The sequence below is a fragment of the Thamnophis elegans genome, chromosome 1 (genome assembly GCF_009769535.1).
Source record: "Thamnophis elegans isolate rThaEle1 chromosome 1, rThaEle1.pri, whole genome shotgun sequence".
Classification (NCBI taxonomy): Eukaryota; Metazoa; Chordata; class Lepidosauria; order Squamata; family Colubridae; genus Thamnophis; species Thamnophis elegans.
Window position 1 is genome coordinate 76,851,573 of NC_045541.1, and position 25,055 is coordinate 76,876,627.

At 44.1% G+C, this 25,055-nt stretch overlaps 2 protein-coding genes across 3 annotated transcripts in view; both read left to right on the top strand.

The window, feature by feature from the left end:
• CRACR2B (calcium release activated channel regulator 2B) overlaps positions 1 to 3,202 on the top strand; it is a 35,596-nt gene extending 32,394 nt beyond the window's left edge. The window contains exon 13 of the mRNA XM_032221509.1: positions 1,215 to 3,202. The gene's annotated coding sequence lies outside the window, so the exon portion shown is untranslated. The remainder of the gene's footprint in view (positions 1 to 1,214) is intronic.
• Positions 3,203 to 21,179: 17,977 nt separating this feature from the next.
• Positions 21,180 to 25,055, top strand: part of CD151 (CD151 molecule (Raph blood group)) — a 47,049-nt gene continuing 43,173 nt past the window's right edge. Inside the window, exon 1 of one of the 2 annotated variants that reach the window (XM_032221523.1) lies at positions 21,180 to 21,429. The gene's annotated coding sequence lies outside the window, so the exon portion shown is untranslated. Of the gene's footprint in view, positions 21,430 to 21,653; positions 21,734 to 25,055 lie in introns of those variants that run through there. The other variant, XM_032221532.1, reaches the window with a different exon arrangement.

Genomic DNA, 25,055 nt, shown 5'->3' on the forward strand with positions numbered 1-25,055 from the left:
GGGAGGCACCGTGTTGCGGTGGTTCTCTTCCTACCTCTCGGACAGGTCGCAGTCGGTGTTAGTGGGGGGGCAGAGATCGTCCCCTAGGCCCCTAACATATGGGGTGCCTCAGGGCTCGGTCTTATCCCCCCTACTATTCAACATCTACATGAAACCGCTGGGAGAGATCATCCGCAGGCACGGGATCAGATACCATCAATATGCGGACGATACCCAGTTGTATCTGTCCGCCCCGTGCCAACTCAATGAAGCGGTGGACGTGATGAACCGAGGCCTTGAGGCCGTTAGGGACTGGATGAGGGTTAACAAGCTTGTGCTCAACCCAGAAAAGACCGAGTGGCTGTTGTGTTTCCCTCCCAAAGATTCGACCAATATTCCATCACTCAGGCTGGGGGGTCAAATTTTATACCCCTCAGAGAGGGTTCGCAACTTGGGAGTCCTCCTAGATCCACAGCTATCGTTTGACCACCACCTGACGGCTGTGACTAGGGGGGCATTCGCCCAGGTTCGCCTGGTGCGCCAGTTGCGACCCTACCTGAATTGGGAGGCACTCACAACAGTCACTCGGGCCCTTGTGACCTCTAGGCTGGAATACTGCAATGTGCTCTACATGGGGCTGCCCTTGAAGAGCATCCGGCGACTTCAGTTGGTACAGAACGCGGCCGCGCGAGTGATTGTGGGTGCACCGCGGTTCACCCACATAACACCTATCCTCCGCGAGCTGCGCTGGCTACCTGTTGATCTCCGGATGCGCTTCAAGGTGCTATTAGTCACTCATAAAGCCCTGCATGGTAGTGGATCTGGATACTTGAGAGACCGCCTCCTGCCAATCACCTCCCTGCGACCAATTAGATCACACAGATTGGGCCTCCTCCGTATTCCATCAGCCAGCCAGTGCCGGCTGGCAACTACAAGGAGGAGGGCCTTCTCAGTAGTTGCCCCGACCCTTTGGAACGAACTCCCCGTGGAGATTCGTACCCTCACCACCGTCCAGGCCTTCCGCACAGCCCTCAAGAACTGGCTAGCCCGTCAGGCCTGGGGACAAGGATAGCCGCCCCTCCCGAATGATGAATGTATGTTGCTTATTACTTTTATTATATGTGTCTATGTTACTGTTTGTACTTCCCCTCCCTGATTTTATGTGAGCCGCCCTGAGTCCCCTCAGGGAAAAGGGCGGCCTACAAATGTTAATAAAATCTAAATCTAAATCTAAAGTCCAGTCAATTTGCCTAAGCATGGATTTTTTTCTATTATCTATGAAATGCTTGATCCTCTGATTTCTGCAAATGGTCTAAATTAGTCCTTTATAATTCTAGTGTTTTATGTGGTGGCTACTTAATATAAAACACTTAAAAGACTTGTAGAGCTGCTGCTATTGATCTGAGGTATATAAAAGAGCACAGAGTGTAATTTTGTTGAAATGAACATCTTAAATGGTATCTATTTTATTGTGTTGCCACCATGGTTATAGAATTGTGTGCTTTCTACCACAAGTTACATTTAGTCCTAGACAGGTGGATAGACAACATTTTTGTAATAAATATCTTACCTGAAAGGAATACGTTATTAAGAGATGCAATTTCATATACATACATACACCACACACACAGACATACCAAAAGTCAGACCCCATAAACAATTTATTACTTAAATTACATTAAATGTTTGAATTGGTTGCAATTTTCTTCTAAACACTTATTTGGCTCATGACCTTTGAACTTTCCTAAGTACAGTACAGTAACATTTCTCTAAAAATATTATTTAGCCAAATTAGTCCAACCTGTTCTTTACTACTTTGGGACTTGATTTTGATTTTTGGTAGTATGTGTATGTGTGCGTGTACAATACAGATACAAATAATATACATATTATATAATGAGCTAGAAGAGCTATGCTTTTTTATAGTGTTGTATAAATTTGAACATGTTGATATTTGGCAGTAAAATGCTGTATGCTATTTTAGCTTTGTTTAACCTGGTTTTTTCCAGAAATGCTGGACTGCAACTTCTTTAAAATTATGTGTACTGGGGAAGATTGCCTTAAAATAAATTATACCAGACTATGATGCTAATTCAATAGGTCTGAAATCAAGATGACTAGGCTAGTTTAAGCATTTTAAAGGTCTGCCTTAGACCAGATACAGTGTGATCTATTTACTTTTACTTAGAAATAACCCCATTATGTTAAGTGAGGCCTACTTTCAAATAAAAATACACAGGGTAGCAACCACAAAGAATGCAATGAAAGTAGTCTTTTGCATACAGTATCTCATTTCAAAGTGTGTTTACATGGTGTCACAAGCTTCTTTTTGTTTTGCATGGCATCTGGATAAGCTGTTGTTTGGCCAATAGAGATTTATATGTGCAGTAGCTCAGACATTTCTAGTTATTTTGTAGAGGATATTTAAAGAAATTGCATCCCAGTGGAGAATAGGGCCACTTTCTCACTGGTTTGCAATAATTCAGAGAATTATATCATGAACTTTGCTATTTGGAACCTTTATCTTATTTATCCCAAAAGCAGCAAGAAAGGAAAAGCTCAACAGGACATGAATTAGATTCTATAAATTAGACACCATTGCCTCTTTGACATTCTCCTGACTTTGTTGCTAGGCTGCTACGTCTCTTGGCCTCTCTGGACTGCATGACTCCCTCCTGGGAGCAAATGCCATTTTTGGAGCAGACACAATTCATTATGGCCACTCTGAAAATGGCATCCACTTCCGGGACAGAGTCACATGGCCTAGAGACAGGGCAGCGTGCTCTGCTTCCCTAACACCCTCTCCAGAGTTCTGGAGAACTTCTAAAGGTAAGGATGCAATCCGTTACTAGGGTGTGTGGGAACCACTGGAGTCAGAAATAGACCCAAGGCCTTCAGGGACCAGATGGGAGGGAAGTAGGCCCAAAGCCTCTGAGGATCCCGAGGAGTGGGATGGGGGGGGGGGGAGATAGGAAGGGTTAGGACACTGCAACGTACGTACCTGCCATCAGTCATAAGGGGGGAATGACCTCAGGTGTGCTGACCATAACTTTGAAATCAGGTGATAATTAGCTCAGTTGTACCTTTGAACTATTAGAACATTGTTTTAATTCTAGCACTTAGCAATAGCACTTAGACTTATATACCACTTCACAGTGCTCTTACAGTCTCCTCTAAGCAGCTTTACAGTGTCAGCATATTTCCCCCAACAATCTGGGCCCTCATTTTACCCACCTTGGAAGTATGGAAGGCTGAGTCAACCTTGAGCCTGGTTAGCTTCGAATTGCCAAATTGCAGGCAGCCAGCAGTCAGCAGAAGTAGCTTGCAGTACTGCATTCTAACCCACTGCGCTACTGCGACTCTTACTATATAGTATTAGAATATTTTATTTGAGCAGTTACACTTTTATTAAGGCTCAGACGCCGTGTCTCCTTTAATTTTAGTTTCAGATTTATAGGATTCTCATACTTCATTGTTCACAAACCTTTAAAGTAGTTTACCCAGCAGATTGAGAGGAAAGATAAGGTGCACATTTTAAGAATAGTTTCTCCTTGGATAAGAAGAAAACTTAGAAGCCCTGGCAAGAAAAGAAATTCCTTATATGGAACGAAGTGCGGAGGGAAATGAATGACTGGGTAAGGGATTTGTATTTTATAGGAGGGGCTGGTTTTAATGTACCATATTTTTCGGACTATAGGACGCACTGGAGTATAAGACACACCATGATTTTGAAGAGGTAAATTTTTTAAAAAAGTTTTTACACTCTGCAGGCCTCCCAAACCCTCTGCACGCCTCATTTTTTTGCACAAAAAAAAAAAGGCATACAGCACTTTTGGGGGCTTGTAGAGTGCTCCTGGGGGCTGGGGGCAAAAGCGAGCAAAAAAGGCCCTTTTTTGCAAAAAAAAGGGGGGCATGCAGTGGGTTTGGGAGGCTTGTAGAGTGCTCCTGGGGGCTGCGGGGGGGACGACGACAAAAATGAGCAAAAATGGCCCATTTTTTGCTCACATTTGCCCTCTCCACTCCACAGGAGCACTTTGCAAGCCTCCCAAACTCTCTGCACATCTATTTTGGCAAAGGGGGCAGAGTTTTGGTAGGCCAAAAATACTATATTCAGTGTATAAGATGCACCCAGATTTTCACCCTCTTTTTTTGTGGGGGGGAAGGTGCGTCTTATACTCCGAAAAATATTGTATATAGTATTTTATATATAGTATAAAGTATATAGTAACCTGTGCTGGATAGAGGGAGCCTTTGCAGCAGCCCACCTAAAGGCTTGCTATCATTGTCCTTAGGTGAAACATAACTTAATTTCATGCAGCTGCCTGATGTTTTTTTTATCAATCTGACTCAGAATGAATTTGGTAAGGAATAAAATATTCCAGCAGAATGGTTGCAAGTTGAGGATAACCTGTAATGAACAGTAATAAAAATTCATTTTCCAACCAATGTGTGCATTTATGACCAAATGTCATGCTCTTGACAACAGTGCACAAGAGTAAGGATGGCCTAGCTGTACCACAGAACACTTTCTCAAATGAGACAGTGGCAATCAGTGATATTCACAGCGTCTCTCTCTGCCTTCTCTCTCTCAGTCACATGTTCACTCAGTAGCCATAACAATCTGATTGTTGGAATGAAATTTGGTCATTAAACAACGAGGTATAGCAGAGGTAGTATTCAGCTGGTTCATAACGGTTTGCGTGAACCAGTAGCGGAAATATGGCTTGGGTTGCTGAACGGGTAGCAACCCGTGGCTGGCCATGCCCCTGAACCACTTGCTGCTTGCTTGCCCTGCCCACTTGCCTGGCCAGGTCTAGCGGCCAGCTATGAGCGGCAGTGGCAGGCAGTGTGTGTGGGGGGGTGCGCAGCTGGTGCGAAGAACAGGATGGTGGCAACAGTCACAGAACAAGTCCCGTGATCATCGCCGCTGTCACCGCCCATGCGTACCCCATTGCCTGCCGGTACCGCTTGCGGCCAGCCCCATGGATCTGGCCAGGAGAACAACCTGCTGCATCAGAGGGGCGTCGTCGCAGCAGAGCTGCTTGGAAGACAGCCATCGGCCTCAGTCTTTAAGATATTTCGATGAGAGGGTGGGAACCATAAAGGGACAGACAGCTGCAGGAGCTGCCTTCCGAGCAGCTCCGCTGCAAAGGGCGGCAGAAAAGTTTGGCTTCTCTCTGCCGCAACATTCAATGTGGCTACTTCTCTTGTCCTTGTAGGGCTCATGTCATGAGAAAGAGGCGAGAATCAGCCAGGTTGAACGCTAGAAGACTTGGCCGAACTTTTCTGTGGGTTTGGTGGGTGTGGATTTGGTGGGTGTGGTTTGGGTGAGCGTGGTTTGGTGGGGTGGTGCTGCCCCACCTTGCCTGGAGTGATGTTGAGTTGGCCATGTCCACTCAGTCATGTGACCACCTTCCACAAAGCCACACCCACCGAATCGGTAGGGGAAATTTTTGAAACCCACCACTGAGAGGTAGTATAACTGAATCTATACAGTATTCAAATAATCTTTACTTGTTTGTACTTTTTAAAGCCTAGCCTTATATCAGGAGGCATCAGCAATAGAAATTGAAGTGAAACACATCACACTGTAATTTCTTTCTGAATTATGGGGAAAATGTGCTGCATTCTATAAGCCACAATCATTGTATTGCACTTGCTCATGACATCAATAATTTGCAAGAGTTGAACCTGTACTGCACACAAGAGGGCAGGATCAGAGGCATGTTTTTCTCAAGTAAAGCAGGGTACTTTTGGTGAACTGCTTCCAAGAATAGAAGCGTGAAGCGTGACAAGAAATTCATCTGCTGAACTTTTAGCCTGCAAAAGGATAGTAATGGGGAACGTTTTATTGACAAGTGTTACATTTATCTTTTTTTTAAAAACCAAGGTTGGAATGTATCTTGGAATGTTACATTTCCTCCCCAATATTGAGGTTATGTTGTGATAGAAATAAATGACTCAATGAATAAATAATTTATTAGAGCAAGCAATAATAACAGGTAATTGTTCCAAACCTCCCCAAAGAGCCATTGCTCTAACAGAAAATTTCTCTGCATTGTTGGAAGAGCACATTTAAATCTCAGGAGATTAGCTTTCCCCAACCTGTTATTTTTTGTATGCCTATTTCACAACTCCCATAAAGGATGACTGAAGGGAAGTTGCATTTCCGAGATTGAGAAGAGCTTCGAAAAGCACCAATTGGGCATTTTCCGGAAACAAACATCTGAGGAAGACAAATGACCGGTTCTTCCTGCAATTCTATCTAAAATGGCTACAAAAAGACAGCATAAAGTGGCCAATAAGAGCTGGGAACACTTAACTCTATCTCACTGGAAACCACACCACCAGTGAAGCATCACGTCCATGACAAAAACTCTACCAAAATTAGTAGGGAAAAGACTTGGAACAACTAAAGGTGTGCTTCAGCTTTGGTCTGGGATTGAGAGAAAGGCAATACAGGTAGTCCTTAATTTATGACCATAACTGAACCCTAAATTTGTTTTGCTAAGCAAAACAGTTAAGTGAGTTTTGCCCCACTTTACAACCTTTCTTGCCGTAGTTGTTAAGCGAATCGCTGCCGTTGTTAAGTTGGTAATATGGTTGTTACCATTGACTTTGCTTGTCAGAACATCACAAAAGGGGATCACATCAGTAGTACAGTGCAACTCATAAATACAAATTGATTGCCAAGCGTCTGAATTTTGATCATGTGACCAATGGACATAAGTGTGGAAAATGATAAGTCACTTTTTGCTGTGGTAACTTTGAGCAGTCACTAAAATGAACTGTTGATAGCCAAGGACTATCAGTATCATGAGGACATTTCATATCTATATATTTAAAATATAGTTACTGGGAAACTTGTGCGTGCCCAATCAGGAGCAACAAGGAAGAGTCATGGATTGAAATGGGATTTGCCTCTTTTTGGCCTGGCAATGTGTGTGTTTGCAGCACGTTAAAGCTGTCATTGTTCAACAATTCTCAAACTTTTGGCATTCACTTTGTACTGATGGTAATCTGCTCAAGCAGATAAAAATCACATTTAAAATTCAGTAATGATATGGGATGAATGCTTATTATCCAGCTTTCAATCATGCTGATTCATAAAGTAGGCGATAATATAAACTTATTAACACAAGGAGGCCTTATATACACAATGCTGCCGAGTTTCTTCTGGGATAGAAAACATGCAAGAAGTGGATACATCCTGTTTGTTTTACTTTTCTTCCTGATATTTTTACTAGCAACACAAACACCACTAGATGGTGCCATTTTTACAGCACCCAACATGATATCGGCGAAAGTAATTAATGGAAAGGAACTATGTATGGGCAAGACTGAAGGACTGCATCTGTTCAACAAAATCCATTGGCATTTGTTGCTGGTTTTATACTTTAAAATCAAGTTCCATCTGGTGCAAAATGGAACTTAATTAGATCAACAAAAGTGCCTTCTCTTTCCTATTTTCATATGATGGCTCTCATCTGAAGCACAAACATAGTTCAGATCCCTCCCTCCCTCCCTCCCTCCAATTTGTTTAATTTTGTGAGCAGAATTTGAATAGGTTACAAAGTTGGCCAGACTGGTGCCCTACAAAGATGTTGGAGTTCAGTTGCATAATGCTTAACCACAATTTCAACAATGATGTAAGAAATAACTTAAAATGCAATATGAAACTTTGCATGCAACATCTTTACAAATACAGTCACACCTGTAGAATGCCCAAAGAACAGAGGAGTGATGTATGCATGGCCAGTGGAACTGATGACAGAGAAGGCTCCTAAATAGCTGATAATTTCCCTAGAATTCTGCTTCTGATTCAGGTGTTGTTTCTGGTGAGACGAATCTATCAGGGCAACCTGGTCTATCCAAATATGGGATGGAGCATACAGCTTCCGCCTCTGATTCAGGGTTCTATTACTGCAGGGGTGTGAAACTCAATTTCACTGAGGGTCACATCAGGGTGGTGGTTGACCTTGGGGACAGGGGGCGTGGCCAGGGGGCGTGGCCAGCTTAATGTCACTCATGTCAGGAGCACCTATGGTGGCCAAGTGCTAAGGTAGGCTTCCAAGCTCTGTTTTCGGCTGTGATGGCCTCCTGCAGCCTTTGCCAGTAGAAACAGAGGGTTTGGGGGGGGGGGGGCGCACAAGCTCTGCTTTTGCTGGCAGAGGCCCCACGGGCCAAATCTAAGTACCTTGTGGGCCAGATTCAGCCTGCCGGTCTTGAGTTTGACACCCCTGTCTTACTGAGACCTTAGGGGTTCTCATCTTGAGCAAACCTTTTTTTCCCTTGCAATCACTTCACAATCATTTTACTGTCGGAATGAATTCAAGATGGTGGTTGTCACTTTTAAAGCTCTATTTGTCTATTATTGTACTGAAGGAAAATTATAAACTTCTCAGAGCCTTCTGATTGGAATAGCACAAGGTGGGTTTCTGCCTGTCCGGTCCGTGCATACCAGATGGTCAAATTTACTATGCCTTTCAGTACCAGTTGCTCTGGTGGCATCTTACCGGAATGCTCCCTCTGGTGGCCTGCCCACCCCTGCTTGCTCCCCCTGCCCACCCGGTCGCCACTCGATCTCTTTCTCTCCCCACCTCACCATGCTTGCAAAGCGTGGCATGAGGGGCAGAAGCCCCCAAACACAGCGGGCAGCCTAAGCAAAGGAGGAGGCAGAGAGCTGGGTGGAGGAAGGGGGAAACCCTAGCGAGGGCTGCCTGCCTCCAATTTGACTCCACTCAGAGTGGACTGCAGAGGGTGCTGATCAGGGTGGACCTGAGTTGCCCTGCTGGGTTTGGGGACTTCTGCTCCTTGTGCCATGCTTTGCAGCTGCCAGAGCCCTACATGGATTTCTTTGGGGTTCTGGGAAAACTGGTTCTGGGAATCCCTCCTCCCCAAAACCAGTTTGCCCAGCACCCCAAAGAGGTCTGTGCAGAGCTTCGGTGGCTGCAAAGTGCAGCACGAGGGGCAGAAGTCCCCGAACTAGGGTTTTCCCCTTCCTCTGCCCAGCTCTCCGCCTCCTCCTTTGCTTAGGCTCCCGCTGGGTTCAGGGACTTCTGCCTCTTGTGCCACACTTTGCAGCCACTGGAGCCCCACACAGACCTCTTCAGGGTGCTGGGCAACCTGGTTCTGGGGATTTCCCCCCCCAAAAAGACTGAACATGCTGCCGAGGATGGGCATCGGAAGGGATGCCGGTGGCTCTGGGAGCCAGGCTGCGCACACAGGAGCTCAAGGCCAGGGCACTCTGAAGCAGTGCCAGCCAGTATGTCCCACAAGAAGAGCCCCAGGCGCAAGGGCAGCAGGGCCGGGCCCTCCTCCACCCTGCCGCCACCCAGCAATGCGCTGCCACTGCTGCCTTATCGGGCGGGCCAGGCAGGGGTGCGGGTGTGGCCCAGGAGGGGGCGCCCAACAGGGGGAGCTGCCCAGCTGGCCCTCCCTCAGCAGCAGTGGCAAGTTCCACAACGTCACCTTCAAGGTAAGCAGCAGGCACGGGCACAACTTGGCCGGGGCAGCGGGGCTCACTTGGCACCCACCCAGCCACTGCTCAGTGGGCGGGCAGACAGACGGACAGAGGGTTAACCTGGCCCGACTGCTGGCTGGTGCAACCAAGGTGGCATGTCTTGGGGAGGGTTGGCGGGTGTGAACGGCGCCTGTCTTCCCCGTCTGGGCTGGAGCATGCAGGGCTTTTTCAAACAGCCAAACTCCTCTCCTGTTCCTTCTTCTGCTGTTTGAACAAGCCCTGTGGGGCATACTCCCTTGTCTTTGACAGTTCCCTCATTCCCAATTGTGTGTGGGGGGGAGAGAAATCCATCTTTTCCCTCCCTCTCCATGGATCCCCGCCCAATTGGAAATGAGGCGGCTTTGAAAGACAAGGCAGCTTGCCCCGCGTGGTGTGTTCAAACAGCAGAAGAAGGAACAGGAGAGGAGTTCCACACAGGGTTTTTCAAACAGCCAAACTGCCCTCCTGTTCCTCAGGCAGGCCAGATCAAGAGCGCATGCCAGGCTGTTGCTCCTCCTGCCTCTGCCACTGTCGGCGCGACTCTCGTGAGAGGAAGAAAAAAAAATAAAAGGCTCAATGATGGCGGAACCAGCCTGCCATGGAGCAACCCACCCCACTCCCCAGCCCAGCAGACCTTTTTCCCCCCCTTAGCTCAGGTCTTCTTAATTCTTTCCTTCCCTCAGTGCCCACCAAAGCGCTGCCCCTGCTCGGCTGCCCTCAGTGCCACCGCGCCCCCTCTGCATGCCTGGCTGCCGGCCTGAGGGGGAGCGAGCGATGGTGGTGCAGGGTGGCTGGTGGCAGCAGCTAGTGTTCCTGGGCTTACTGTGGGTTGCGCTGCTTGGCGGGCAGCACCCCAACTCTCATAATGCCACCACCACTCCGCCACCTCAGCAGCAGCACCTCCCGCCTGCAGAACCGAGGCGGGGAAGAAGATTGAGAGACGTGGAGCCACAGATCCCCCCTTTCCCCCGCCCCACAGCTCGCCTCCTTGGGTGGGACCAGGGTGAGTGGAGTTTGCAACCAACTTTAAAGTGAATGGGGCTGTTTGTGACTAAATGGGACAGAGAACATAGAGGGATGCAAGGAAACATGGAGGTAATCTAGTCCAACCCTTTCCCAAGGCAGGAGTCCTTCCTTTTGTTTGAGAGCTGCCAGTAGCAATCATGGAAATGGATTGTGTGTGTATGAGAGAGAGAGAGAAAGAAAGAATGAGAAAGAGAAAAAAGGAAAGAGAAAGAGAAGAAAGTTGGAGAGAGACGAAAGAAGGAAGGAAGAGAAAGAAAGAAAATAAGTGGGGGAGAAAGACACAAGAAAGAAAGATAGAAAGAAGGAAGGAAGGAAGGAAGGAAGGAAGGAAGGAAGGAAGGAAGGAAGGAAACTTATGATCACAATTGAGCCCAAAATTTTGGTTGTTAAGAGCCTTGTTAAGTGAGTTTCACCACATTTTTCAACTTGGCCATGCCCACCCAGTCACACAACCACCAAGCCACTCCCACCCAGTCACATGACCGCTGAGCCACTCCCACAAAACAGGCCACACCTGCAGAATAGGTTCTAAAAAAATTTGAAACCCACCATTGGAATAGCACAAAGCAAGTATAAATAAATGAATAACAAGTTGGTGTGGCTTCCTATTCAGTTTACAAAAGCCAGCTGAATTTGAAACCAGTCTGTCTTTCAACAACCCAAAGCCTAGTGTAGCGTATGGATATTATTATGCTTTTAAGAAGAGACATTAGATACAGTGGAGACAGCTGTCCTGATACATCTAATGCAGTCAACTTTTTTATACCTACCGCCCACTTTTGTATCTCTGTTAGTAGTAAAATTTTCTAACTGCCCACCGGTTCCACAGTAATGGTGATTTTATGAAAACCTAATAAAAAAATTTAAATAATGCTATTACATTTTTTAAAAAAGTCAATTAAATTTTTTAAAAAGGAAAGTGCTTCAGTATCGGACAAAACTCCTACCGCCCACCATGAAAGCTGGAACGCCCACTAGTGGGCGGTAGGGACCAGGTTGACTACCAGTGATCTAATTAATGTTCCACATATTGACTGTATGCCTTCCTGTGGTTTTATGTGTACTACTTGTTGTGTGTGCTTGGCTACATTTCTTAGAATGACTTGGCTGTCATTCGGTCAGGAGGTGGTGCTAGATAAGCACATGTTTTTACACTGAGAAAAACAGCCCTACATTGAAGAGTTGCTCATGTACCATACACATAATGCACCCACCCTTCAAAAACTTGTTGACACTTTCAGTTTCCCAGGATATGCTAAGTTGGGTCATCATCTCATTGCCTGAAGGCCAACCCAGTCATGAAACTTACTGAGTAATTCCAGAGTCCTCGGGGCTCTTTCATAGCCCAGCTGAAAGTTGTATCGCAGATTAAATATGTGTAAACATAGAATATGGTTGCAAAAAACAAAAACAAAAAACTAACACCATTGTTGGAAGAAATGTCCTTCTGGGTTCAGTTCCAAGTGGGGAAAAAGACACGGGAAACATGGAGACTGCTTGGAAAGATGGTTTAATAGTGTACAGGACCACATGGTTTGAGCTCCTGAGCAGGAAAGTGGGATAACATACTTCAATGTTGGGTGAGAAGAGAGAGAGATGCTGAAAGTTCCTGGTTTTATACCTTCTCTGGTCTTTAAACTTGATCTTGTATTCTGATTGGTTGTCAGACTCCCGTAGGGCCATGCAGGGGCAACTCTGTAGACTGTGCTTTGAGTCCAAGTTGGTTGTCTTGCTGGCTGATGTAATTTTACCAGGTGCCTTGTGGTGAGTTTCTGTAGACTAATCCTACCTTTGTTATGTAGAGCATACTAGCTCGGGCTTTAATGCCTCATTGACAAAGTTGGGGGGGGGGCAGGAAGCTTCAGGGAGCTACTTTGTCTTTAAAAACATATTTCTCCCTTTTCACATCCAGGGAAATATAATATTCTGCCTTCTTAATATTTCGCAGGATATTTCAGTTTTCTAGCAGAGGGGTTTTAACTTCCTACATCATTTTAAACCATACTATGAAAGCAAAGTGTTCAAATGTAATAGTTCTACTGTATTCTGTTTCTATTTCAAATATTGTATCCAGATCTAAGAAGGATTCAGGCAGTTTAAACAAATATGGTCTTAGATTGAAAATTCCTCAAGAAGAAAATAGGCATCTTTATGCTTGAGAAGACTGAGAAAGGCTCTGATAACACTCTTCAAATACCAAATTCCCCGAAGGAATGTTACATAAAAGATAGATCTGTTCTCAGTCACTCCTTGCTACAGGATACAAAATAATGGATACAAGTTATAAGAAAGCAATGTCAGACTTCAGGCCAGGCACAGCTACCTAATTCTTCCAAAAACATATTCCCATATTCAGGAAGTAGATAACAGCAGACACTTCAGCATCAGGACTGAAATTGCAGTATATTTTTATTGTATTGTATTGTATTGCGTTGCATATTGCGTTGCATATTGCGTTGCATATTGTGTTGTTATAGGGAAGAGGCACTTCATCCTGCAGTGGAACGGATATACCATGCCTAGAATGAGACATTACACTCCACTACAGGTTGTCCTCAACTTACAAACGTAATTGAGCCCAAAATTGTTGTTAAGTGAGACAGCTAAATACGATTTATCCCATTTATGACCTTTCTTTCCACAGTTGTTAAGTGAATCACTGTAGTTGTTAAGTTAGTAACATGGTTGTAAAATGAATTTGGCTTCCTCATTGATTTTGCTTGTCAGAAGGTTGCAAAAGGTGATGACACTGGGACACTGCAGTCATCAAAAAATATTGCCAAGTGTCTGAATTTTGATCACATGACCATGGGGATGCTGCAAGTGTGAAAAATGGTCATGTCATTTTTTTCAGTGCCATTGTAACTTTGAACAGTCACTAAATGAACTGTTGTAAGTTGAAGACTACCACTATACTATGTTACAGTACACTATACTATATCCTGCCTTTAATAACTCAAAGCAGCAAACATATCCAATGTATTTCTTCTGCCTATTTTCCCTACAACTGATTTTCATGGCTAAAACGGGACTAGAACTCACAGTCTCCAGCTTTCTAACCCTGGTGGGTAAAACCACTAGACCAAACTGGTTATTTGCAGAAGATTCCAAACACAGAACTCAAGCCGGCTCTCTACCTATCAATACTAGGTTTTCTTCCCACCATTTCAAGTCAGTTGGCTTTTGGGCCACTCTTTTTAAAGACTGGAATTCCTTCTTCTTCATGCTTATATAAGGGTTTTGCCTGACCTGATCAAGGCTGATTCCCACCTCTCCAGCTTTAGCTCTTATAAGTAGCTTCAGTTCATTGGGAGAAATATTTCTAATTGTAAGGGCAGCTTGAAGCAGCAGCATTTGCCTAGAGAAGGGATCCTTTCTTTCCTGCTATGTATACTGTAATGAAATTGGGGCTTGACCATAATCTCATGGGGTTGCTTTTAATCAGGAATCTGGAACTAATAAGGATGTTAGACGTGATGGCTCTAACGCATACCTCTCTAATTCTGCACCTGTCAAGTTTTTTTATGTGGCTAAAATGAAAGGCAGGGGGTGCTTCAGTGGTGGGTTCCTACCAGGTTGGACCAGTTCTCCCAAACTGGTAGTGCTGCCTTCAAACAGAGAGCGAACCGGTTCTCTGTTCCTTTGAAAGTGGGCCTTCCCTTCCTCCCGCCTGCCCCAGGGTTATACTTACCTTTATTTCAGCTTCTGAAGCCCAGCTGATTGGGGGCGGCAGATTGAATTGTCGCTCTTCATCTGTTTTCTTTTTTTTTCTGAGTAATTTTTGTTCAGCGTGGGCTCAGCGAACCGGCAGTAACGCTGTTAGGAACCCACTACTGGAGTGTGTGTATGTGCACGCAAACGCACATTTATGCATGTTTGTGTGTGCATTTGTGTGTGTTTCCATGCATGCATGCACACAGTCAATGTTCTTGGAAAATAGGCAAAACCATAAATTAGCGCTGTTCATATGGTCTTTCCTTGCTTACTTTATATTTTTACCAGGAAAGCCCTTTTTTATTTCATCAAACACAGAGTAACTCATTTCTCTCTCTTAAACTCTAAAGTCATCTTTTGAGCTGTTCAATATCTTAATTATTTTTATATATTTGTGGTTCCTTTGTGTAAAACACTAGTCCATTTCCATTATACAGTATTTGGCTGCTGCATTTTCTTTGTGATTGTATTTTGGGGGAATTACTATACTTTGCATTGATGCATTGATTTTTTTATTCTTGTTTTATTGAGTATATTGTCCTGAGAGCCTAAGCTAGAGGATAAATATATACAAATAAATTCTCCAGATGACTCTTGGGCAACCAAAGAGCTAGCCAGGCATAACTTTCATAGTTGAAAGCTGGCTTATATTGGCCATGTGATATAAAAAGAAGTATTTCTAGATATGAGCACTTCAAACAGCAGTACAGATAAGTTTTCTTCCGAATGGTTAGTCCATTATTTTTAGCTGTGTTATCTGTTTCTTTTTGCTAGGGGCAAAATCAAACCTTTTGATTTTTACCAGTATCCACTGACACTGAATCCCAGCATCAATCTCTTCAAATGCTGTTGTTACTTTGGCAAAGGGAAATCATTCCTATTTTAGGCATTTGAGAGATGACGGGAGGAAGTTTACTCTTTTGATTTGTCATGAGAAGAGAATTTCTCTGTTGGTCAACAATGACTCAGCTTTTTGGAGTTTCCGATTTCGTCTTTCATTTCATCTCTAGTGGTGAGCAAAAGCTTTCCTTATCCGCTGAATGAGTTTAGACGTACTCTCAGAAATGTAGGAGCAGAGCACTAAGTGGAAATAGAATGATGAATTTCAGCCTTCCCAATCTTCTTCTTTATCCCTGGCCATAAAAGGAAATGTGAAATGCAGGCCCATTGCCTCACCTAGGTCTAATCTCTTACATATTTAAATATCTTACATTAGAATTCACCAACAACACAAAATTGCCATTAACACTGTTTTCCCTCCATTTGTTGACTTTGTACAAGGCTTATATCTTCCTGCAGGTATCTTTTTCCTTCTGATGACTTTTCATACCACATTGAGGACATCTAGCTGTTCTTTATAGGGATCCTTTATTCCATGTCTCCTGTGGCAAGCCTGGTATTCCCCCCCCTCCCCAATCTCTGATTATCTCTGCCACAAAATTTCTTATCATGTCTTTTAGGTCTCATTTCGTTACTTGGTCTCTGTATCCACTCTGTTGCCATTTACACTCTTGTTTGGGTATACAATCTTGCTTTCCCCTTTGGCCATTTATTTACCCTTCATTGTTATATTCAAGCCACTCTATATCAATGCTTCCCTACCTGTGATCCGCTGATTTCTGGAGGGAGGCATGATGTCGTCACAGGGGGTCTGCGAAGGTTTGAAGAAAGTTTATAATTTAAATCTTGAGTTAAGCCCTGATGATCCATGGCCATGGTCCGTGGCCACAAAGGTAATTAAAGTGGTAAAGAAAAGGTTGAGAACTACTGCACTATATTGTTTATCTTCTACCAAATACGGCTTTTCTTCTCTGGCTCTTCTGAGAAACTTTTTTCCATTAGTCCGTGAACAATGTGTCTCAGCTACTATAGTTCTTCCACTGTCCTATCTATATCTACGTTTTTCCATCCAACATTCCTTCATCCTTCCAGAATGATTTACTTTTCTAGCTAGGTGTGATGATGTTTTGCTAACTAAGTAACAAATCCTTTCTGCTGTCTGCACATATATTAATGTATCCAAAGCAGAGCAGCATTATGGAGGCACAAAATCCCTTATATGAAAAATGCAAGAGAACGTTACATTTAAAATAACCTTTCTATAATGCAGACTATTTCCTGCTAAGGAAACGTCTTTCTTGACCTATCTCCCTTGTTTGAATGTCATTCCCCCTCCTTGCATTTCTTTATTAGGTTTCTTCACATTCTTGGATTCTGCTCAGTGACTTTTTCTCTTGTTCAAAGCTCTGGTGGCCTTGCCTGTTCCTATTTCTTTGTGTTTATATGTTTCCCTTCAGTTAATTTCGTTTTAGTTCTACCCAAATCCTTTCTTTCTCTCCAAAGTAACTCTGCTGATTTCACCTTTGTATTCTTTACGGTTCACCGACAAAAGGGCGAACAACAAAACCGCGCCCGACTAAACCGCGATGACAAAACCGGGGTGTTCTAAAGCGCTCCGACGAATGAGCACTGAATCGTGCCGACAACAGCGCGGCGACAGAAGCGCGCTGTAAAACTAAGCCTAACCCTAAACCTAAACCTAACCCTAACCGTAACCCTAACCCTAAACCTAACCCTAACCCTAAACCTGACCCTTACCTTAAGTTAAATTGGCTTTCTGCGACACACTATTGTAAAGCGCCCTTCTGTCTCCACGCTGTTGTCGCTGCGCTGTTGTCGGCACGTTGATGAAGTTGCGGTTTTGTCGGCATGCTTTTGTCATGCGCGCTTTTGTCGGGTCACGATTCTTTACATCTGGACTTGCTTCTTGGGGCATTTCCATGTATCCACCATCCTAATTTCTTTTACTGTTATTTTAAAGTTCACCTTTATCAGGAAGTCATTGCATCTTCCAATATTCTCAATATGGTGCCCACAGATAAAGAGTGCACTCATAAATACTTTTCTTGGTGTGTTTGGTTGTACATGATTCTACCTCCCTGTATGCTTAGAAAGTGTATTCAAAACACTTGTTAGTTTTGATAAAATGTCACAGCATCATTCATATTTGTACTCGTTATAATACAAGTGAAGCTAAAGTGTTTTTGCCTTTAATGTGCACCCTTTTAAACATCCAAATACTATCAGTTTGAGAATCAGGTGTGTTAATTGATAAAAGCAATGAAGGAGCAGCAAAACTGGAGGAAGAAGAGTTGAATTCCAGCTTTGGTGCAAATGATCAGTTGATGCTATATTGTATTTTTGTTTCCAAAAAGGAAGGTCGGTACCATACCTTCAAGCAAGATCATATTTCACATCTACTTGTGCCCTTAGGCTTTGTTTACTTAAGAATGCACAGAAAATAAACTCCTTTTGAAGTGTCTTCATTAGGAAAATGATGACTCATTTCCCTTTCTAAAAAGACAGGCTTCTAAGCAAGAAAAGAAGGATCCCCAACCAAAGCCTATCATTTATATTTTTGCAGGATGCTATTAATGAAGAGGAGATATTGCAATGAGGTGAGCAAGTCAAAATGACAGTTTGAATATACCATCAGCAGTTTAATCTCTCAGCAGAAACCAAAAGAATAAAGTAGATCAGAAGTAGGTGTGTGTGTGTGTGTTGCTTTTTTTTAATATATAGAAAATAAAATCTAATAGTTTAGACTTAGAGGTGATTTTTTCTTCACCATAAGTTGCATGAATAACAAGAAGTCATGTAGTCTGGCCATTTTTCCATGTATGATTTACTCAGTTGCAGGAATTTTCCATCCATTTAATCAAATTTGGTGGTTTGGGAGTGTACTGATAAAAAAAATCCACATCATGGAGGGTGGACAACACTCAAATGATGGCATTATAGGAACTTTCGCCAGCAATACCTTTCTATTTTGCACACACTGTCTGTCTGTAGAACAGAAAGCCATAAATTCAGTGTTGAAAATTATAGTAACTTTCTAATAACAGCGGAAAAACCTGCAAATTTCCCAGGATGTTTTGGTCTCTCTAATTCTAGCTTTAAGTTCTGAGGGGGGGGGAGGCAAGATATAGATGTAACAAATAAAAAACCACTCTTTTAAAGTCCAACTGTTGTGAAGTAGGATTCTTAGAAAATGCCAGTTCCTCACTATTCACATAGGTATAGCAATTTAGATAGGAACATGAACTAAGATTGTGTCACTGTGGATAATTACATGTTTTCAAACATTAAAGAGGTTGTAATAGTTTTTGGGAAGGCAAACCACCACACTATCTCTGCAGTCCTTACTCTCTGGAAGTCCCTAACTTTGCCCTATTCCCAAAACTGCATTTGGGTGGTGGGGTTTGCTTCTACTAATAGTTCTTTCCAGCAGTGCAGTGTATCGACATATTTAGAATTCTGTCTTTTTTTTTTAATTCAAAATTTGGTGAGTCTGCAAAGATGTTTTACCTTTAAGACTGCAAGCATGAACTATGAATTATATTTTTTAGAAAAGCAGTTCCTTTCTCTAATTGGACAGCCAATTGTCTGAAATGGTATAGGGTCTCCTGCTTGAACAGGGGGTTGGACTAGAAGATCTCCAAGATCCCTTCCAGCTCAATTGTATTCCTTCCTATTCCTTTATGATAGATTGTGGTTATATCTGTATAACATATTAAGCCACCATTGAGTCAACCATTGTTTAGCCTAGCAGTAAGTTTGTGGTAGTACAAATGTACCAACCTCAATAAACTTTCAGTCGACCAAGAATAGCCATGTTATAAAAACCGAACTATTCATAACTGCAATTAAGACAAGTCAGTTTTGTTACTCCCACTAGACAGCTGCATCTACCTGATCCTGACTATTCTTGAAAAGTTAAATGAGAAGAGGCCAGGCTTGTTCTTGGATGGAAAACCTAGTAGGCTAAACTGTAACCAAAATAAAATCTTAGAAGGAAACCATCGGTACTTTTCCTGTTGTCTCTGGAGATTCTTAGTCATCTAGATCAGTGTTTTTCAACCTTTTTTGTGCAAAGGCACACTTTTTTCATGAAAAAAATCATGAGGCACACCACCATTAGAAAATGTTAAAAAAAATTAACTCTGTGCCTATATTGACTATATATAAAGTAATTCTCCCACGGCACACCTTACACTATGTCACGGCACACTAGTGTGCCACGGCACAGTGGTTAAAAAACACTGATCTAGATGATGGTTGTCTCAATATTGAAAAGGCAAGAATATTTGTCTGGATGTGAAAAGGAAGAAACATGTTTTAAAAGACAGAATAGCTGCTTGCAGCTTCCTGCCCATCCCCCTTTGTCAATGAGCCATTAAAGCCTGAGCTATAGCAATAGCAATAGCAGTTAGACTTATATACCGCTTCATAGGGCTTTCAGCCCTCTCTAAGCGGTTTACAGAGTCAGCATATCGCCCCCACAATCCGGGTCCTCATTTTACCCACCTCGGAAGGATGGAAGGCTGAGTCAACCTTGAGCCGGTGAGATTTGAACAGCCGAACTACAGAACTGCAGTCAGCTGAAGTAGCCTGCAATGCTGCATTTAACCACTGTGCCACCTCGGCTCTGGAAGAAGGAAGACTTGCTAGTCCACTTACATAATAAAGAGTTATTCCCTTCAACTCCAGGGGGATGGGATTAAGGCATGATAATATTGGCCCTTTACCCAACTCGCCACATGGCATCTGAGAACTCAACCAAACCTGGATTCAAAACGCAGCCTAGAGAGTTGCCCCTGCATGGGCCCATGGGAGTCTGAGAACCAATCAGAATACAAGCTCAAGAGGGCCGGAGAGGGCATAAAACCAGGGTCTCAGCTTCTCTTCCTTCCTTGCTTTCCCTTCTCTTCTCTTCTCCACCAACATTGAAGCATGTGATCACCTTTTCTGTTCAGGACTCAAGCCATGTGGGCCTGTCCACCATTAAAACCATCTTTCCAAGCAGCCTCCATGTCTCCAGTGTCTTTTTCCCCACTTGGAGCCAAACCCAGAAGGACATTTCTTCCAACAAACCATTTACATTTTTATTCCTGTGGGTAACTGTCATAGGGGCCTGAGTACACTGCTTTGCCTGGGGCCCATAATGCTGTTAAGAGGGCTCTGGGTTGTCTCAAAGGCAGCGGTTTGGGTGAACCTGTAGCAGTGGCTGCGGGAGGCTCTGCCCACCCGCCCCAACATAATGTGCGAGCACTGCGCATGCGCAGAAGGTGGTGAGCATGAGCAGCTGCGGTGTGTGCGCTGTGCTCATATTTGAACCGGTAGGGAAGATAAGTGAATCACATAGCTGTTTTTTTAAAAGGTAACTGGACTTTGCTTTTCCTTGAAAAACGAAGTCCAGTTTTCTTTTGAAAGAGTATTTTTTTGGGACCACTTTCATGTTGGGTTTGGGAAGGTCACATGGTTAAAGGTCATCGGGAGTCCAGCTCAGCTTCCTTTCCAGCCTTCTAACTCCACTTACTTGTAGCCAATGCCAGGAAAGGCTCAGAAGGCCACCCGGTGATATCTCCTACCCACCACACGTCCCGCAAAACATCCCCAGGTGGATCTATGACAATTTGCCACAGCCAATTTGCTGCAGGAACAAGAGCTACTCTAATATCAAAGAAACAGAAAGTGATAGAATCATTAAAGCAGTGTTTCTCAACCTTGGACACTTGAAGATGTCCGGACTTCAACTCCCAGAATTCCCCAGCCAGCCATGCTGGCTGGGGAATTCTGGGAGTTGAAGTCCGGACATCTTCAAGTGACCAAGGTTTAGAAACACTGCATTAAAGAAAGGATGCAAAAGGAGGGAACAGAATGAAACGTGAATGGCAAAAATTATTTTTTTTTATTTTTTTTAAATGATTAAATGGAATCGTTAAAGGGTCCAGCGGCGAGTTGTCCTGCAGCGTGTCGGCCGTGGTGAGTTCACTGCAGCAAGTTGGCTGCGTGCCAAGTTGTCCCCTCCCCTCCCCAGACAGCGTGTCTCGCGTGCCCTCCGCTTCACAGGCACCGACTTCCCCTCCCGGGATCCCAATTCCACTTCCAGCCGCGGCGGCGCTTCGGCGTCCTCCCTACGTCTCCCCCACGGCGGCAGTGGTCCCGTCCTTCCGCTAGGCGTCTCGGAAAGACCAGAGTTTATCCAGGCGGTTAAAAGCACCGAAGCAGCTGCCGGAGCCGCGAGAGAACTGGGAGGAGTCGCCGCCGTCGCCGTTCGCTGCCTCGGCGTATAGCGTTTTGGGAAAAGCGACCCGAGCCTCTCCCGCCGCCAGCAGCGTCAGGACCACCCGGCTCGCCAGGCAAAGGTACTGGGGCGAATTCTGGAGTGCTTCGGGGCGCCCGCCTGGCTGCGCCTCGCGAGGGAAGGGCAGCGGGTGGGTGGACGCGGGAGGCTACCTGGCCGAGCAGCCACAGAGGAAGGAAGGGCGCATTTGAGATCTCCAAGGGGGGGGGAAGCATGACTCCTTGTGTCCTTCCCATCTTTTGCCGGAGGGTCTCTTTGTCTCCCGTGTATGGGGGTGGGTGGGAGAAGAAGAGGTGCTGGGTTTGTTGGAGGGCCACAAAGTTCTGAAAGTGACTCTTTGGCGAGCGGGAGTGGAGTCCGTGGGTGTAAGTGAGTGAAAGGACGCTGCGGGCGTTCCTTTCTCTTTGTACTCTGCGTTTGGAATAACTCGGGATAGCGCCGGCTGTTGCGCCAAGGCGGGGAAGGGAAGCTCCGGGCTTTGGAAATCCAAATTCTTTGGATTTGGATCCCGCTGTGGAAAAGAAGTGGGGGGGGGGGTGAGAGGAGAAGGTTCATTTTATTTAAGCTGCAGGAGCTAGGAAACTTTGTTGGACATCCAACTTTTTGTTTCGGAAATCCGCGTGGGAGGGGGGACGGGGCGGGGTAAGGGATCAAAGTTCTTCTCGCGGTTTATTCTGTGGAAAGTGGAACTAGGAGATAGCCACCCAGGAACACTTGATTGCTTTGACAACCCCCACTCCCCCCCCCCCCAAGGAAAGACAACCATAAGTCTGTTATGTGGATTATGTCTACAAATAATCTTAATTATAATTCATTAGCTGTTTAGTCCATCCTGTTTCTTTTGGTCGACTTGCGACCTGCGTAGTGGCAAAAAGTAAAAAGTGCTGGGGGCGGGGTGGTGAGACCAATGTTTCCTTGTCCTGTTTTTTTAGAGTTGATAGTGTGAGTGCACCTATTTGTGTTTTAAATCCTGTCTTTGATGGGTTTACCCAATGTTATTTTGTGTGTGTGTGTGTGTGTGTGTGTGTATGTGTATATGTATGTATGGAGTAACTGTAGATCCATTTTTCCCAGTCTGGTACGCCCTGCCTCCCCCCTCCCCAGTTGGAACTGCAATTTCCAAAATTTCTAGTCTGCAGTTCCTGATTCTGAGACTTGGGTTTTTTAAAATAATTGTTCAGAAAGTTTCAACGTTTGTTTTGGACCAGCATATATAAGATGACCACACATACACACACACACACACACACACACACACACACTCTCACACTATAGCAGACTTTAAAATATATTAGGTAATGATTAATGTCCCAAATTTGTCATTTAAAAGATAGGGGGCTTTTCTGACTTGTTATGTTCATTTTTAATATGTAAGTTTACTTTCTGAATTCTAACATGGTATTTTGGTTCTGTTTGCATAGTCTGGTAATCTGGGTTAATTTAGCCAAAAATTAGCTGTGTTTGAATATTTGCCAAATATATATTAATTGTAGCGTGCTATGCAATCTGAGCTTGTCGATTAGAAAAGTCGGCAGTTAGGCGGTTCGAATCCCTAGTGCTGTGTAACAAAGTGAGCTCCTGTTACTTGTCCCAGCTTCTGCCAACGTAGCAGTTCAAAAGCACGAAAAAATGCAAGTAGAAAAATAGGAATCACCTTTGGTGGGAAGGCAACAGCATTCTGTGCACCTTTGGCGTTTAGCCATGCTGGCCACATGACCATGGAGATATCTTCGGACAGCGCTGGCTCTTTGGCTTTGAAACAGAGATGAGCACCACCCCCTAGAGTCGGGAACAACTAGCACACATGTCCGAGGGGAACTTTTACATTTACCTATGCAACCTCAGCCTTTGAAATACAGTATAAAATTGAAAGCACTGAAATATGTAGTAAATCCCAACGTCAGAATAACAGAGTGCATTAGGTATTTCTGCATTACACTTTCATAAATTCATTTGCACTGATGTACTTGCAAGGCAGAATCAAGGTCAAAACTCCAGAGAAGTTTGCTTTCAATTTGTATTTAGAGCCTTCTGACTGCTTACATGAGCATGTACAGGAAGACCTCACCAATTGCAATTGGGACTGACAATTCTGTCACTAAGTGGTTAAGTGCGATATCATGCGATCACAACTTCCCCCTGGTTTCCCCGTTGATTTTGCTTGTTGGAAACTTGCAATGATGATCACATAACTGAGGGATGCTCTAAACATCATAAAATATGTGTGAGCTGCAAAGTGCCTGAATCGCAATCACATGACCTTGGGTACACTGCTAAGACCATAACTTCATGGATCAGTTGTAAGTCTTTTTTCTTTCACCACTGTCATAAGTTAATGGAGTTCTGAATGAGTGATTGATAAGTGAGGGCTACTGCTAATGAAGAAGTTTGAGGGACACGATGGCTCAGTGTCTAAGATGCTGAGCTTGTCAATCAGAAAGGTCAGCAGTTCGGCGGTTTGAATCCCTAGTGCCATGTATCAGAGAGACCCAGCTTCTACCAACCTAGCAGTTCAAAAGAATGTAAAAATGCAAGTAGAAAAATAGGAACCACCTTTGATGGGAAGGCAACAGCATTCCGTGCACCTTTGGCGTTTAGTCATGCCAGCCAGATGACCATGGAGACATCTTTGGACAGCGCTGGCTCTTTGGCTTTGAAATGAAGATGAGCACCACCCCCTAGAGTCGGGAACGACTAGCACATATGTGCAAGGGGAACCATGAGGGAGTTGCACTTCCATTGTCAGAGGAAAAAGGAGCTTGGGCATCTTTTTTGAAATGAAAAAAATTTTTTTTCTCTCTTTGGGTGTAATATAAAAATAGTAACATGGGATGAAACTTGCATTACTTTTTGTGGGAATGTGTTCTGATCTGCTACTCCATAAATGTTTCAGCCTTCACCCCATCAGCTCAAGCCAGTTTGCACAAGAAAAGAGCTTGTCTGCTGGGAGTTGTTCAGAAATTTAGAGAATGCTAGGCTGCCTATCCCTAGGGATAGCTTTTTGCTATGGATCTACTGTTATATTTTGTTTGTATAACGATTAGATAGGAAGACTTTGATCTTGCATTATACTGTGCTGACTTATGAAAAGAATACAGCCAACAAAATTTCTCAATTTTCTAATGAGTTGTAAATACTGCCTTGTAAAAAAGTATGTGCCTTTGGCATCATTGCATAATTTGTTTCCTTAGTAGCTGAAGGAGAGAAAACCAAGTTAATGATGTCCTCAGATGACCTTAACCCCTAGTGACTTTGTGGACCAAAATGTAGATGTCTTGGTAATAGAATGAGATTGTTCTGCCATTCCCTTCTTTTGGGATGATTTTTCAACTCCGTTTAGCCTATAGCTTTGGGGTCACCTGGTGGTCTCCCCATCCAAGCTCTCTGTAGCTTAACCCTGCTGAGTGTTTTGAAATCAGCTAGAGTTGGCTAGTTGTGGAGGAGAGTCGCTGTGTGCGATGGCATGTGGTAAAAGAACAAAGAGAGAGTGGGTGGTCTGGCAACAGGCAAAGGTGCCAGTAAGGTTTTAAGAAAATGAGAAAGCAACTGTTGATCTGAAAAGGGCAGCCAGACCTGTAGGCAGTTCTGGGCAATGGTATCTAGGATCTTGGAACAAACAAAGAGCTCAAAGGCTGATGTGGAATTTGCTGGCATTGGCTATAAAGAGCTGGAACTAACTCTTAAAGG